We start from the raw sequence: 12,177 nt of genomic DNA, 5'->3' as shown, positions 1-12,177 counted from the left end.
GATGGAGGGCTGAGAAAGTCTCAGATATTCTTCTTAAGTGGCTCACACATAGATTTGCTTGCTCTGAGCTCCAGAGCTGGAGCAGCAGTTTGAAAGGCACCAGAGACAGGTGGGGAGAAACTGAGTCGTCTGACATCAGGGCAAGAGCTGAAGAGGTAGCTTTCTTCCAGACAGAAGTGCTGGCAGAGGGTATTGTTTTTTTTGTTGAGCCTTCCCCGGTCTAGCTTGCAGACCCAGGTAGGCACCATATATGAGTCTCCATTAACTTAGCAAATGCTCATCACCCTGCTCAGGTGATTCCCTGAGACCTCGTCCTTCTCAACGCATGGGCCCACCCAAGCTGCTTCCAGTGGATTTTCTATACAAATGACTAGTCTTGGGTCATGCTGTGGACTGTACTAGAATCTCTGAAAGGTTCACAAAAGCTGAAGCATTGGCAGCTAGTCTAAGTGTGCCCCATACCTCTTGCTAGGTAGCTTCAAGCCTGGCACTAACAGTAGCCAGCTCCAGTTTGTGACTTGGCCTCTTAAGGCACTTCCAAACCAAGCGTGGGTGGTAGCTATTTGTGAATTGCTTGGTGGCTTATGCCAGGTAACCCCAGGTGGAGGCACAGTTGAACTTGGCCTGAGGCAAGGCCCCTTCTAGGAAGCCCCAGCCCGTACTCCTGGAAGCTGGCTTTGGTCTGAACTGGAGCACCACTCAGGGTCACATCTGAAGATGACACACCCAAAGAGCAGACAGGGGTGCCAGAACCCTGCTAAAGTGAAGCTTGCTTTGTAGGGTCAGCCGCTGCACAATAGCTCCTCCACTGGTCACAGCCAGTCATCACAACCAATCAGCCTAAGAGTCAATTCCTCCCATTGAAGTTCAAACATCGATCAAGGCTCAACTACAACAGGAGGGCACACAAAACCCATACAGCTCTGGTGACCAGAGAAGGCTGTGCCACTGGGATCCACAGCATACCTACTACATAAGTCCACTCTACTAAGAACGGGAAACATAGCAGCTCTACATAATATATAGAAACAAACACAAGTAAGTGATCAAAATAGGAAGACAAAGAAATATGTTCCAGATGAAAAAAAAAAGAACAAAGCTCCAGAAAAATTACTAAACAAAATGTAGACAAGCAATCTACCAGTTACATAGTTTCAGACAGTTGTCATAAGGATGCTCAATGAACTTAGGGAAAGAGTAGATGAACTCAGTGAGAACTTTAACAAGAGACAGAAAATATAAAAAAGGAGATAGAAAAGACAAAAAAAAGAACCAGTCAGAAATGAAGACCACAATAACTGAAATGCAGGATATTTTAGGGGGAATTAACGTAGATTAGATGACATGGAGGATTGAATCAGTGATTTAGAAGATAAAGCAGCAGAAAATAATCAGAACAACAACAAGAATAGAGAATAAAAAAAAGGGGGGGCCTGTGGAACAACATCAGGTGTACCAACATTCACATCATAGGCGTACCAGAAGGAGAAGAGGGAGACCAAGGAATTAAAAACCTATTTCAAGATATAATGACTGCAAACTTCACTAATCTGGTGAAGGAAATACACATACAAGCTCAGGAAGTGCAGAGAGAATCCCAAACAAGATGAACTTAAAGAGGCCCACACCAAGATACATCATAGTTAAAATGCCAAAGCTTAACAGAGAATCTTAAAAGCAGCAAGAGAAATGCAGTTAGTTACCTACAGTGGAGCTCCCATAAGACAGTAAGCTGATTTCTCAACAGAAATTTTGCAAGCCAGAAGGGATGGGCAGGAAATATTCAAAGTGATGAAAAGTAAGGACCTATAACAAAGATTATTCTACCCAACAAAGCTATTGTTTAGAATCAAAAGACACATAAAGAGTTTCCAAGATAAGAGAAATCAAAAGGAGTTCATCATCACCAAGCCAGTGTTACAGAAAATGTCAGAAAGACTTCTTTAAGAAGAAAAAGGAGAACAAAATTAAAAATATGAATAATAATAAAATGGAAATAACTACATATCCAGCAACAATTACTTTAAATGCAAATGAATTAAATGCTTCAATTGAAATATAGGGTGGCTGAATAGGTAAGAAAACAATACCCTTAACATATGCTACCTATACGAGACTCACTTCAAATCAAAAGACACACATAGTCTGAAAGTAAAGGGATGGAAAAAGTTTTTTTATGAAAATTGAAACAAAAAAAATCTGGGGCAGCAATACTTATACCTGACAAAGTAGACTTTAAAACATAGACTCTAACAAGAGACAAAGAAGAACCCAGTTATCCCACTTCTGGGTATTTATCTGAAGAAACCCAAAACATTACTTTGAAGGGACATATAAATCCATATATTTGTTCACTGCAGCATTATTTACAGTAGCCAAAATATGGAGGCATCCTGGGTGTCCATCAACGGATGAATACACGTGCACACACACACACACACACACACACACACACACATAATGCAATATTACTCAGCCTTAAAAAAAAATGAAATCTTGCCATCTCCAACAAAATGGATAGACCTAGGGGGTATCGTGCTGAGTGGAGTAATTTAGAGAAAAATGTCATATGTAGACTAGAAAAAAATGATAATAAAACAAACAACAGAAACAAGTTTATAGAGAAAGAGAACATTTTGATGGTTGTCAAATTTGGGGGTGAGGGAATTGGTAAAAATGGGAAGGTAATTAAGAGCTACAAATTTGTAGTTAAAAAATAGTCATGGAGATGTAGGACATAGCATGGGGAATATAGTCAGTAGTATTTTAATAACCGTGCATGGTGTCAGATGGGTACTGGATATACTGGGGTGATCACCTCATAAAGTATATAAATGTTTAATTATTGTGTTGTTCACCTCAAACTAATATAATATTGTATGTCAACTTTAACTAAAAAACATAAAAGTATAAAAAAGGGAAAGTAGCTTAGACAGGAACAAAGATTGTGAGTAGGAAAGATGGTCGACCAGATTGCTTTGACTCTTGCGCATGATATCTTTATGCTCTCAGCTTGATCTTTTTATCTCTATTATCACTGCTGCCATCAATAGTTATTGGACCCATAAGGTATTTTATCTACTTAAATATATAATCTCTGATAAGGCTCTTGCCTTAGAATTCTGAGGGCAAGCTAATTTATTTTTATAAAACATTCGTACTATTATTTTTAATAACATGCTTGTGAAAAAAATAACAGAAAACAAAGTAGGCAAAAGTAATCATAACTATTAAACCACTATGCACATTTCTCTATACTTATCTTTCCTTCCACACAAAAATGAATATTTTTTACAAAAAAAAAAAATCAAACTATTGTATCTCTCTTTTTATTAGGTAAATTTTCATGCTTATAGAATGACTTAAGTAGAAGTCTTTGTACATACATAAAAGAAGATAGAATTTTTGGATTAGATGATCCTCTTGTTTTCCTCAGTCTGACATTCTCTATGATTGATTTTTTTAAAAGGATGATTTATTAAAGTACAGCTGCCTGAAGGCTTTAGTAGATACTTATAGAATAATTATATCTGACTACGGTTTACTTTTGCCAATCACTTTTGAATACATATTTATTGGTATGAAGAAACAGTGATTGCCCTGTTGAATACTAAGTGTACAAATATACAAAAATACTATTAATCCTGTTGCTCTGACCAAGGTGCTGAAACCAGCCCCTGAAATTGCATCTCACTGCCAAGAAGCATTAGAAAGTAGTAATTGTTTTCCATTATATTTCTAATTACATCCAAATGAGGGATATAGCAAGGTACTAAACAATTCTCAATATCCTCCTCCTCACAAAGGAAAGCAGGCTGCCATAACCAAAATTATAATTGAAGATTAAGATGAAATTCTTGCTATATCTCATTAAAAAATATTGAATGTCTGGAAAACAAGCAAGCTTCAATGACACATTTAAAAGACCATAACACAAACATATACACACAACAGAAATTACAGATAGTTATTTTCAGGATATAAGTTAATTACCCTATTCTTAATATAATTATTAAATAAGGAAGTGAATTTACAAAAATATATTGTTTTATTTTCTCACTGTTATCAATGAATTTAGGTACCAAATTTAGACAAGAAGCAATAATTCACTTCCGTATCAACGCCTATTCTCTCCCTGTTATTTCTCTTCTCTCGATTTCTATCGAAATCTTTTTTATCTCTAAAATCTCACCTCAGTATATACATCGTTTACCATTTAAGTGTAATTAAATACATTTGACATATATATCTTAAGGGAGTACAATCAACTCCATGTGAACATTCAGCTATGTCATTAACATTCATCTGTATCTCATTCACTTAGTAAACATTACACAGTAACTATCATGCCCAAGGCTATACTTTGAGGGGAAAAGGAAAAAACAAGGGAGATAAGCTTGGGGAATAAGACAAATACAAATATGCATCATACACATGATATATTCCAGAAGATAATAAAAGTAGTGGCATGTAGACTTAATATAGCAAGAGATTACATCAAGCTTGGAAGAGGAAGTTATTGGACAGTATAAATAAGGACTGAGGCAGTGGAGTTTGATCTTGGCCCAGAAGGAGTGTTAACATTTTGACTAGTGGCCATTAAAAGAATATTTGAAAGAAGAAGAAATAGTAAGAACAAAATCATGAAGAAAAAATTTAGGGTGTATGAAGTAAAGTGATGGTAAATAAAACTGGAAATTAGGTGATAATAAATATAGAGACACTTCCATTCATACAGAAAAAAATTTACTGGGCTTAGATTTATTCTTTAGAAAGCAGGGGTTCATGTAGGCTTTTAAGATAGAGAATTATCCACTTATAATTACAGTTTAGGAAGATAAATAAATGCAGTAGCAGTAAATGTAGTGGGCAATGAGGAGGAACTAGACCAATAACAGTTATGTGAATATGCTTGTATCAGCAGTAATAATAGAGAAGAAAGCCAGAAGGGACAACATTGAATTCTTAACAACTTCTCTAATATACTGCAATTCCTGTAAAGAAAATACTTATGTGCTAATTCATTATAATCACAATTTTCAAATAAACTGGAAAATATTTATTATTGTAGTTATTCATTGAACAAATGCAATGTTATTTGAGTGCGTAATCTGAGATAGTAAATTTGCTCAATTTAGGAAATAGGTATGTCTGCGATACATCCTCTTGTTCTCAAGAAGCTTATATCCTAGTTTAGAACACAGATATATAAACAGTTAAGTTACATATTACTGTACAATAGCATAGGTGAAAGACATATTGAGAGGAATTAACAATATGGTGTAGAGGAAAGGTCACAGCAATGAGAATCTAGAAGTCCGAGTTCTAATTCTCTGTCCCTTATAGTCTGGATGACCTTGTGTCCTAAATAAGGTTCTTTAGAAAACAGATTCTGATATCGAGATTTTCATCATAGTGTTCTCAAGAAGAACACATCGAGGGGGAATATGCACAAGTTTGGGAGAAGAGAAAAATTGTGTTTCAGTCAAAATGAATTCTTCAGCCAAAATCACGGGGAGTTGTAGAGCTGAGATAGCCCTTCAGAATTGAAGTAAGGGGCTGAATTTTGCACCCTGACCTTAGAAGTGGGATTAACCGTTGTTAGGGCAGATGAGGTCAATTTCTGGAGAGCTGAACAAACGAGTGCTTTGATCTTGAAAGGGATTTTGGGTGGTGCATCATTTACAGCATTTCTTACAATGTACTCCCTCCCTGCACCACTGGGAAACACTTGCCTCAATAGTAAGTTCATCCCATCTGGGAATATCTCCTACAGTATTCTGGATGAACTTTTGTCTTTTTTTCTTGGAGAAACTTAGAATAAGAATTTTAAAACTATAGTGCCCATGTAACAATTTATCTTAGGACTGCAAATGATACCTATATCTCTTGCATATTACTCATTCCAGATGCACTTAAACTGCTTTTAGCAGTCCTGCTTATCTAGGTATCTTACTTTGTAGTGTCATAAACTGTTATCTTTGTGTGGTATAAGGCCCTGGTCTCCATGATCTTCTTACCATGATGAACGGTGGCTGATGTACTTGTTTATTTACAACTGAATTAGATAGGATAATACTAAGAGATACTCCAGTGGGTCAAACAGATATCAAGCCTTTTCTTCTTATTACCATTGTGTAACAGAAGCTCATACTCATGCTGATGATTAGGACAAACTACTCATGCCAGTATTGTGATTCTTATATGTTAGTCTATTGGCATAAGAAGCCCAAATGAGTTGGCAGCAACAACAGCATAAAGTTCTATGGGACTCTGGTAGAAGTGTTCCTCTTCTAATAAGAAAACATCTAGAAAATAGAGACTGAAGCATAAATTAAGTCAATGAGTATGAGGGTAAGTGAAGCCACTCTTATCTCCCCTGCTTTGATATGGGACCCACATATTTTACCTAATGTAGGCACAATACCATAAAATGAGTCACTGATTTAGGATATAAACCGTATCCTGGAGGATAGCATATCATCCTTGCAGGTCATCATCTCCAAGTTGGTGCCTCATTTGCATCTACTCTACAAGTTGGTAGATCCTGAGTGGTTTGGGTATGTGATGAGTCGCGTGCCCATTTCCATATCTTCTTTAGTATAACATAGTTTCTTTCCTTTGAGGTGATATTATGCAGTATTCAAAATGATAGATCCCAAACTGTAAGCTCTATCTAAGGGTGGTGCTGGCCAAGGCCCTGAGGACTGGAAAGTAGGCTCGTAACTTAAATGTTTAACTACTTAAGTCACACTGAATTGCTGCCCTTTCCTGATGAAAGGAATTCAATGTAGTCATCTTGAAATCAAATAACTAATTGTTCTCCTTGAAATATGGGGCAGGGACTCTGTATCGATCTTTGTTGATGCCAGGTTAATATTAAGGAACAGCTAGAGCTAAATCAGATTTGGGTACTTGAAGACCATGTTGGTGAACCTATGTATGCATTGCCTCCAGCTCCTCCATCAAGGCTGCTCCATTTGCAAGCCCCTTGCCCTGCACTGCAGTGTTAACAGGGCCTCTCCCATGGGAGATTTTCTCTAGTGGGTATCAACATATAATAAAAAGATCTTCACTCCCATAGGGTGTTTTTGGTATGTCATCTTGTCCAGGAGCAGGGTTGGTGGACTGATTCAGAGGTTTCCACTTCATCTTCCCCATTTTAACAGCTCTGGTCCTCTGAGCCAAGAAACCAATATGAGGTTCTTTCAACAACCAAATATGTCTATTCCACGTATGCATCCAAAGATAGGAGAAATAACTTCTGGGATGTCTGCATACCCAGTAGACTCAATATCAGCTGGGCCAGAATTCCTATGATCAGATCCTCATGTGTACCCTTTGTAACAGTAGGACCTTGATAATGATTCAAGCCCTCGAGTGTTCATATCAATTTGAACTCTGTGTTCCATAGTCCTCAAAATGTTAGCATTCACATTTTCATGGTGTATGATATAGTCATAAGTCCACTGGGAGATTGGGAGAATCATAACTGTATACACATGCCATGATCTTCAAAGTCATTCTTCATGGGTACTCAGGTTCTCCATTAATCGATGAATTAATTAATGGGGTTTGAGAACTGGCTCAGATCTGGAAATTAGGAATGAGACTGAGATATTTTCTTGGAGCAGCTGCTTGCACCCTTGTTGGCTGACCATCTTTTTTTTCATAGGAACACTGTGTCCTATGAATCATTTTCATAGCTCTTGGGTTGCGCATTGACATTGGCGCTCATTATCATGCCTTCTAACTTGCTGTCATCTAGTCTCCTTTATGTTAAGCTCTTATTATTCCTACTCTTATCAGTGAGCCATTCTCAGAATCTTCTACCATCTGGCCTGAACTAGAGAGGATGGCCATCACTGAGCTTTACAAATACACTAGTTCCTCTATCATAAGCACATTGTTAATTACATTGCTAAATAGTCATGAGGGCTCTCTTTTGTAACATAATTAGTTATTGTGTTTTATGGCCTCACTTAGTAAGTCAAATCTCACATGCTCACTTTTCTAAGCATTCCTACACCATCTGCCTTAGTATTTCTGGCATTTCTGCTTCACTTAGGTGTGGGCCATCATTTATTCCAAGCTTTCAACATCCATTTTAACAGCATATTGGTGCCATATTTCAGTGTTCTTCCTAAAGTATAAATCCTATATTACTTATTCTTGCCAATTTTCTGCACCTCTTTACCCAGCACTTGTAAGATCCATTTCACTATGTATACGCAAGATATCTTCATGTATATTTTAAGAGAAGAGGTGAGATGTAAAAAAAGAGTTTATAAACAATAATCATTAATATATACCTATTGGCATTCTAGGCTAACTTGATGTTTCCCATTTACCTGAGTTCTTACAAAATGTGGACACATGAGACATGAAATTTGGCCCTATATTTCAATAATGCATCATTTCTAATGTATACAACTTTGGGCACGCGCATGAACACGCATACACACATACACACACGTTCACAAATATTACATACCTACACATCCTCCCTCATGCTGGTCCAAAGAGTAACAACAGCTTTAACCTAGGTCAAAGGAAGAGAGGGAGAGAAGTTCCAAACCTTTAATGTTTAAGTGCCCTAGTTATGCATGAATAAGAAGAGTGAATTCAATTTGCCAAGTAGGTCTGCAGACAGTACTACAAAAGATCAGAGCAATCTGGTCATGGATCACCTTTTCCATCACTGGTTCATTACCTTCCATTTTAGTTCATAGACATTACTTATTAAATTAAGCCTGGTTTATCTAAGATGAAATGGTTTGTGCTGCCAGAAATAAGGTGAGTGGAAGAAGACAGAAATTGCTAATTCAAAGTCAGAACTCTTTGAAACCTAATTTACTGAGGCCAAGTCAGAGCATCATGAAGCAAATAGTCACAAAAGAAAAACAATAATTATTGCAGAGATGAGAAATATTGTCAATATTAAAATAATTTTTAAATACGAAATAAGTAAATTGCGATTATTAAAAATCATACACAAAAATGAATACTACTGATTGATAACCTCTTCTGAGAAACTTGGTTAATTTTTTTATGATTATCAGAGTTTAGGGGTTCACATTACTACTGAACTGCAACAAAATACTGTATCTTAATTCACTCTAAGTATTCAAATATGTCTTTCATAATTTGGCATTTTATCTATCATATCATGTAGGTTATAGTCTTCTTCTTATGCCTTTTTTTTCCTCATCTCTACATTGTGGGGAAGTAAATGTTGTCTCTTCAGCATAAATCTCCCTTCAAAATTTTTTTTTTTGCATGGGTTGGTTGGAAGAATTAGTCCTCATAGAGGTTTGATAGGACACTTGAAAATAGAGGAACATTTATTTCATTAAATAAAGAAAAAGGAAGAGTGCTTTTTCAAATCTTTTAAATTTCATTTTAAGTGGCTTCATTAGAGAGAAAAAAGTATTCATGAAAGCTGTGGGAGGCTGGCATAACTAAGCTTGTCCCCATCAGTAGGATCACATATTAAGTTGCATCATTTGACATTTTCATTTCTATGGGACAAATGCGGTCTAACAGTGTACTTTAATATAATTTAATCTACATAAGTAGACATCTGTAATATACTTTAATGAGAAAAATATATATGAAAGTGCTTAGCACATTAAGCTGGTAAACAAAATACTAAGCAGAGAGCTAGAAGTGGCTACTTCACATTTAGTACCATGTAATTGAAATTAATATTTCTTTTCTGAAAATTCTTACCTTGATCTTAAAATAATGCTGTTTAATTTCAAAATTGACAGTTATTTTATATCATTTGTAACCATTAAATAAACTTTGGATTTTAGTCTAAATGTAAAACTAATAATCATTAGAAAATTCCAACCTAGCCAACAATGTGCATGTTACTTAAAAACTCTCAGATTTTATTGGATGAAAAAGTTTCTCTCCAAACAAAAGCAAACATCTGTAGTTGGAGACCTTCAACCGACTCTGTATATTCCAAAATATATTAAATGGTGATGTTATAGTTAGTTATAGTCCTCAGTAATAAAGCAAAACCTCTAACTCAGATAGCCTTCTTATTTTTGTGAGTCATTCCTGCCATTTTCAGAACAATATGTTAGAGGAATATAAATATTTACTGCTTGTCTTGAAACCACTCCATTGAAAAAGCTGTCATTTACTTGTATAACTAGGGAAGGGCACACCAGCACACAGTGGTCTGTGTGTATTCCAATGGGTGTGATCAAATGTAACAGTAAAATAAGAAGACACATTTAAGGCCAATAACTAAGTGACGTCAGAGGCTAAAATCCAGTGTCTGAGATCACTAATGTTCTTCTGAGCTGCAGCAAATAATAAAAGTAACCATTCAAAAATGATTGTCTAGCAAAGGATTGTTTTCTAGATTAGTGTGCCAATATATAACAAAGAAATATATGCCAAACATATTTCTAGACCTAGGTCACTAAATAGATTCTCATATTCCACTAGTGTCTGTGAAGTGATAAAAATGTTTAACGAGCATTCATAAAAGATTTGTAAAAAATGAGATATTAAATATATAAATTAATTAATTGATGGATTCTTTAGTGATCATGTAGCAGTTCATATGTATGCAACACTTTACTGTTTATTAAAAACTTTTAAATAGTCATACAATATAATTTGATACTTAGAGGACATATGATCGTACTGGAATATGCAGAGAATTTGGAATGAAAAGATAAAGGTTTGAGTTCTGTTTCTGAATTTTTTTCTGTTTAGATAACTTTAAACAAATGGACAATCTGAGTCTTAATTTACACATCTGTAAATAGGGTTGATAAGACTTCTATCATAAGTGTCACTACAAAAATTGAGATTGCACGTAAAATATAATGTATAAAGAAAATTCAAGTGTTATAACTTCTAATTAGAGATGAACACACTTCACTGGAAATTAAGTTACTTGATCAAAGTCCATAGCTACAAACCCAGTTTCCCAGATGTGGATTACATTATTTATAATCTTAATCATTCTTATGAACCCTTATGACACATAGTGTTCTTACACAGTTAAGTCCATTTTCCCTCAGTGAAGATATTTTATTATGAACACTGTATTTTAACATTTCAAGGTCTCAAGTTCCCCTTTTTTAACGATCCTTACAGACCTCTGAGAATCGTTCGTACTCATGAAGGAACAAAGACCAGACACACAGATTTTCTTTCACTGATTACAGAATGCATCATTAGTACAGGTAAATGTGAATGGTCAGATTCAAGAATTAGTTCTCAAGAAAATTTCTTTTCCAAACTCTATTAAAAATTAATAGGCTATTCCCTGTCCTTCTGAGCCAACATGTCTGTCCCTACTTTTAATTTAATTTCCTGGCTTTGTGCGAGCTCTTCTAATTGGTTCTCACAATCACTCAGATATTTGTGTGTACCCATTCTATATAGAATTCTATGGTAAATGCAGTGAAGTATACCAGGAGGAATTAGATTTTAGAATAGAATCTTTGCTTCTAGGGATTTGAAGGGAATAGGTAGCAGTTATCCTTTGTTAGTTTAAAAATAGCAAAAAGTACCTCTGATCCTTGAGAAGATTAAATCCTAAGCACCATTAAACTATTTTTCCTTTCCAGCTAGATTTATTTGAATATAATCAGATGTCATCACTAATAAATTTATTGATAATACTACGACAGTTTCAGTTTTTAGACTTCCTTATGTTTTTCTACAGATTGCACCCAGAAACAGCCGTTCATTCGAAGAAATCTTTCTTATGCCTCTCAAATTAAAAATCAGATTCTCCTGATTTTCTCTCTTATGGAACTCTGAACATCTTCTTTATGGCGATTTCTAGTTTGTAATATTTATTTATTGTCTCTCTCTCTTATTAGAGTGTGAGTCTTTGAGGACAGGCAAGTTTCCAATATTATTATTTTTATATTTTTGGCCCAGGTCCTATGACAATAACCAAGATATATTATTGTTTAACAACTGTGTCGAATGACTGTGTGGACCATTCGAAGTGTTTGTCTCAATGTCTCTGTTGTCATTAACATCCCTTGCATCATTCTGCTAGGAAGGGCTTCAAGTTAAATTTGGTATTTAGCTGAGAAAATGCAAACTATCTGTGCTCACTAGAGTTAAATACAGGATGGGAAAATTGGTTTAAATACCCATTTTTCACAAAAATCTTGAGGGAGAAGTTAG

The sequence above is a fragment of the Rousettus aegyptiacus genome, unplaced genomic scaffold, assembly GCF_014176215.1.
Source record: "Rousettus aegyptiacus isolate mRouAeg1 unplaced genomic scaffold, mRouAeg1.p scaffold_m13_p_4, whole genome shotgun sequence".
Classification (NCBI taxonomy): domain Eukaryota; kingdom Metazoa; phylum Chordata; class Mammalia; order Chiroptera; family Pteropodidae; genus Rousettus; species Rousettus aegyptiacus.
This window is presented reverse-complemented; position numbering follows the sequence as displayed.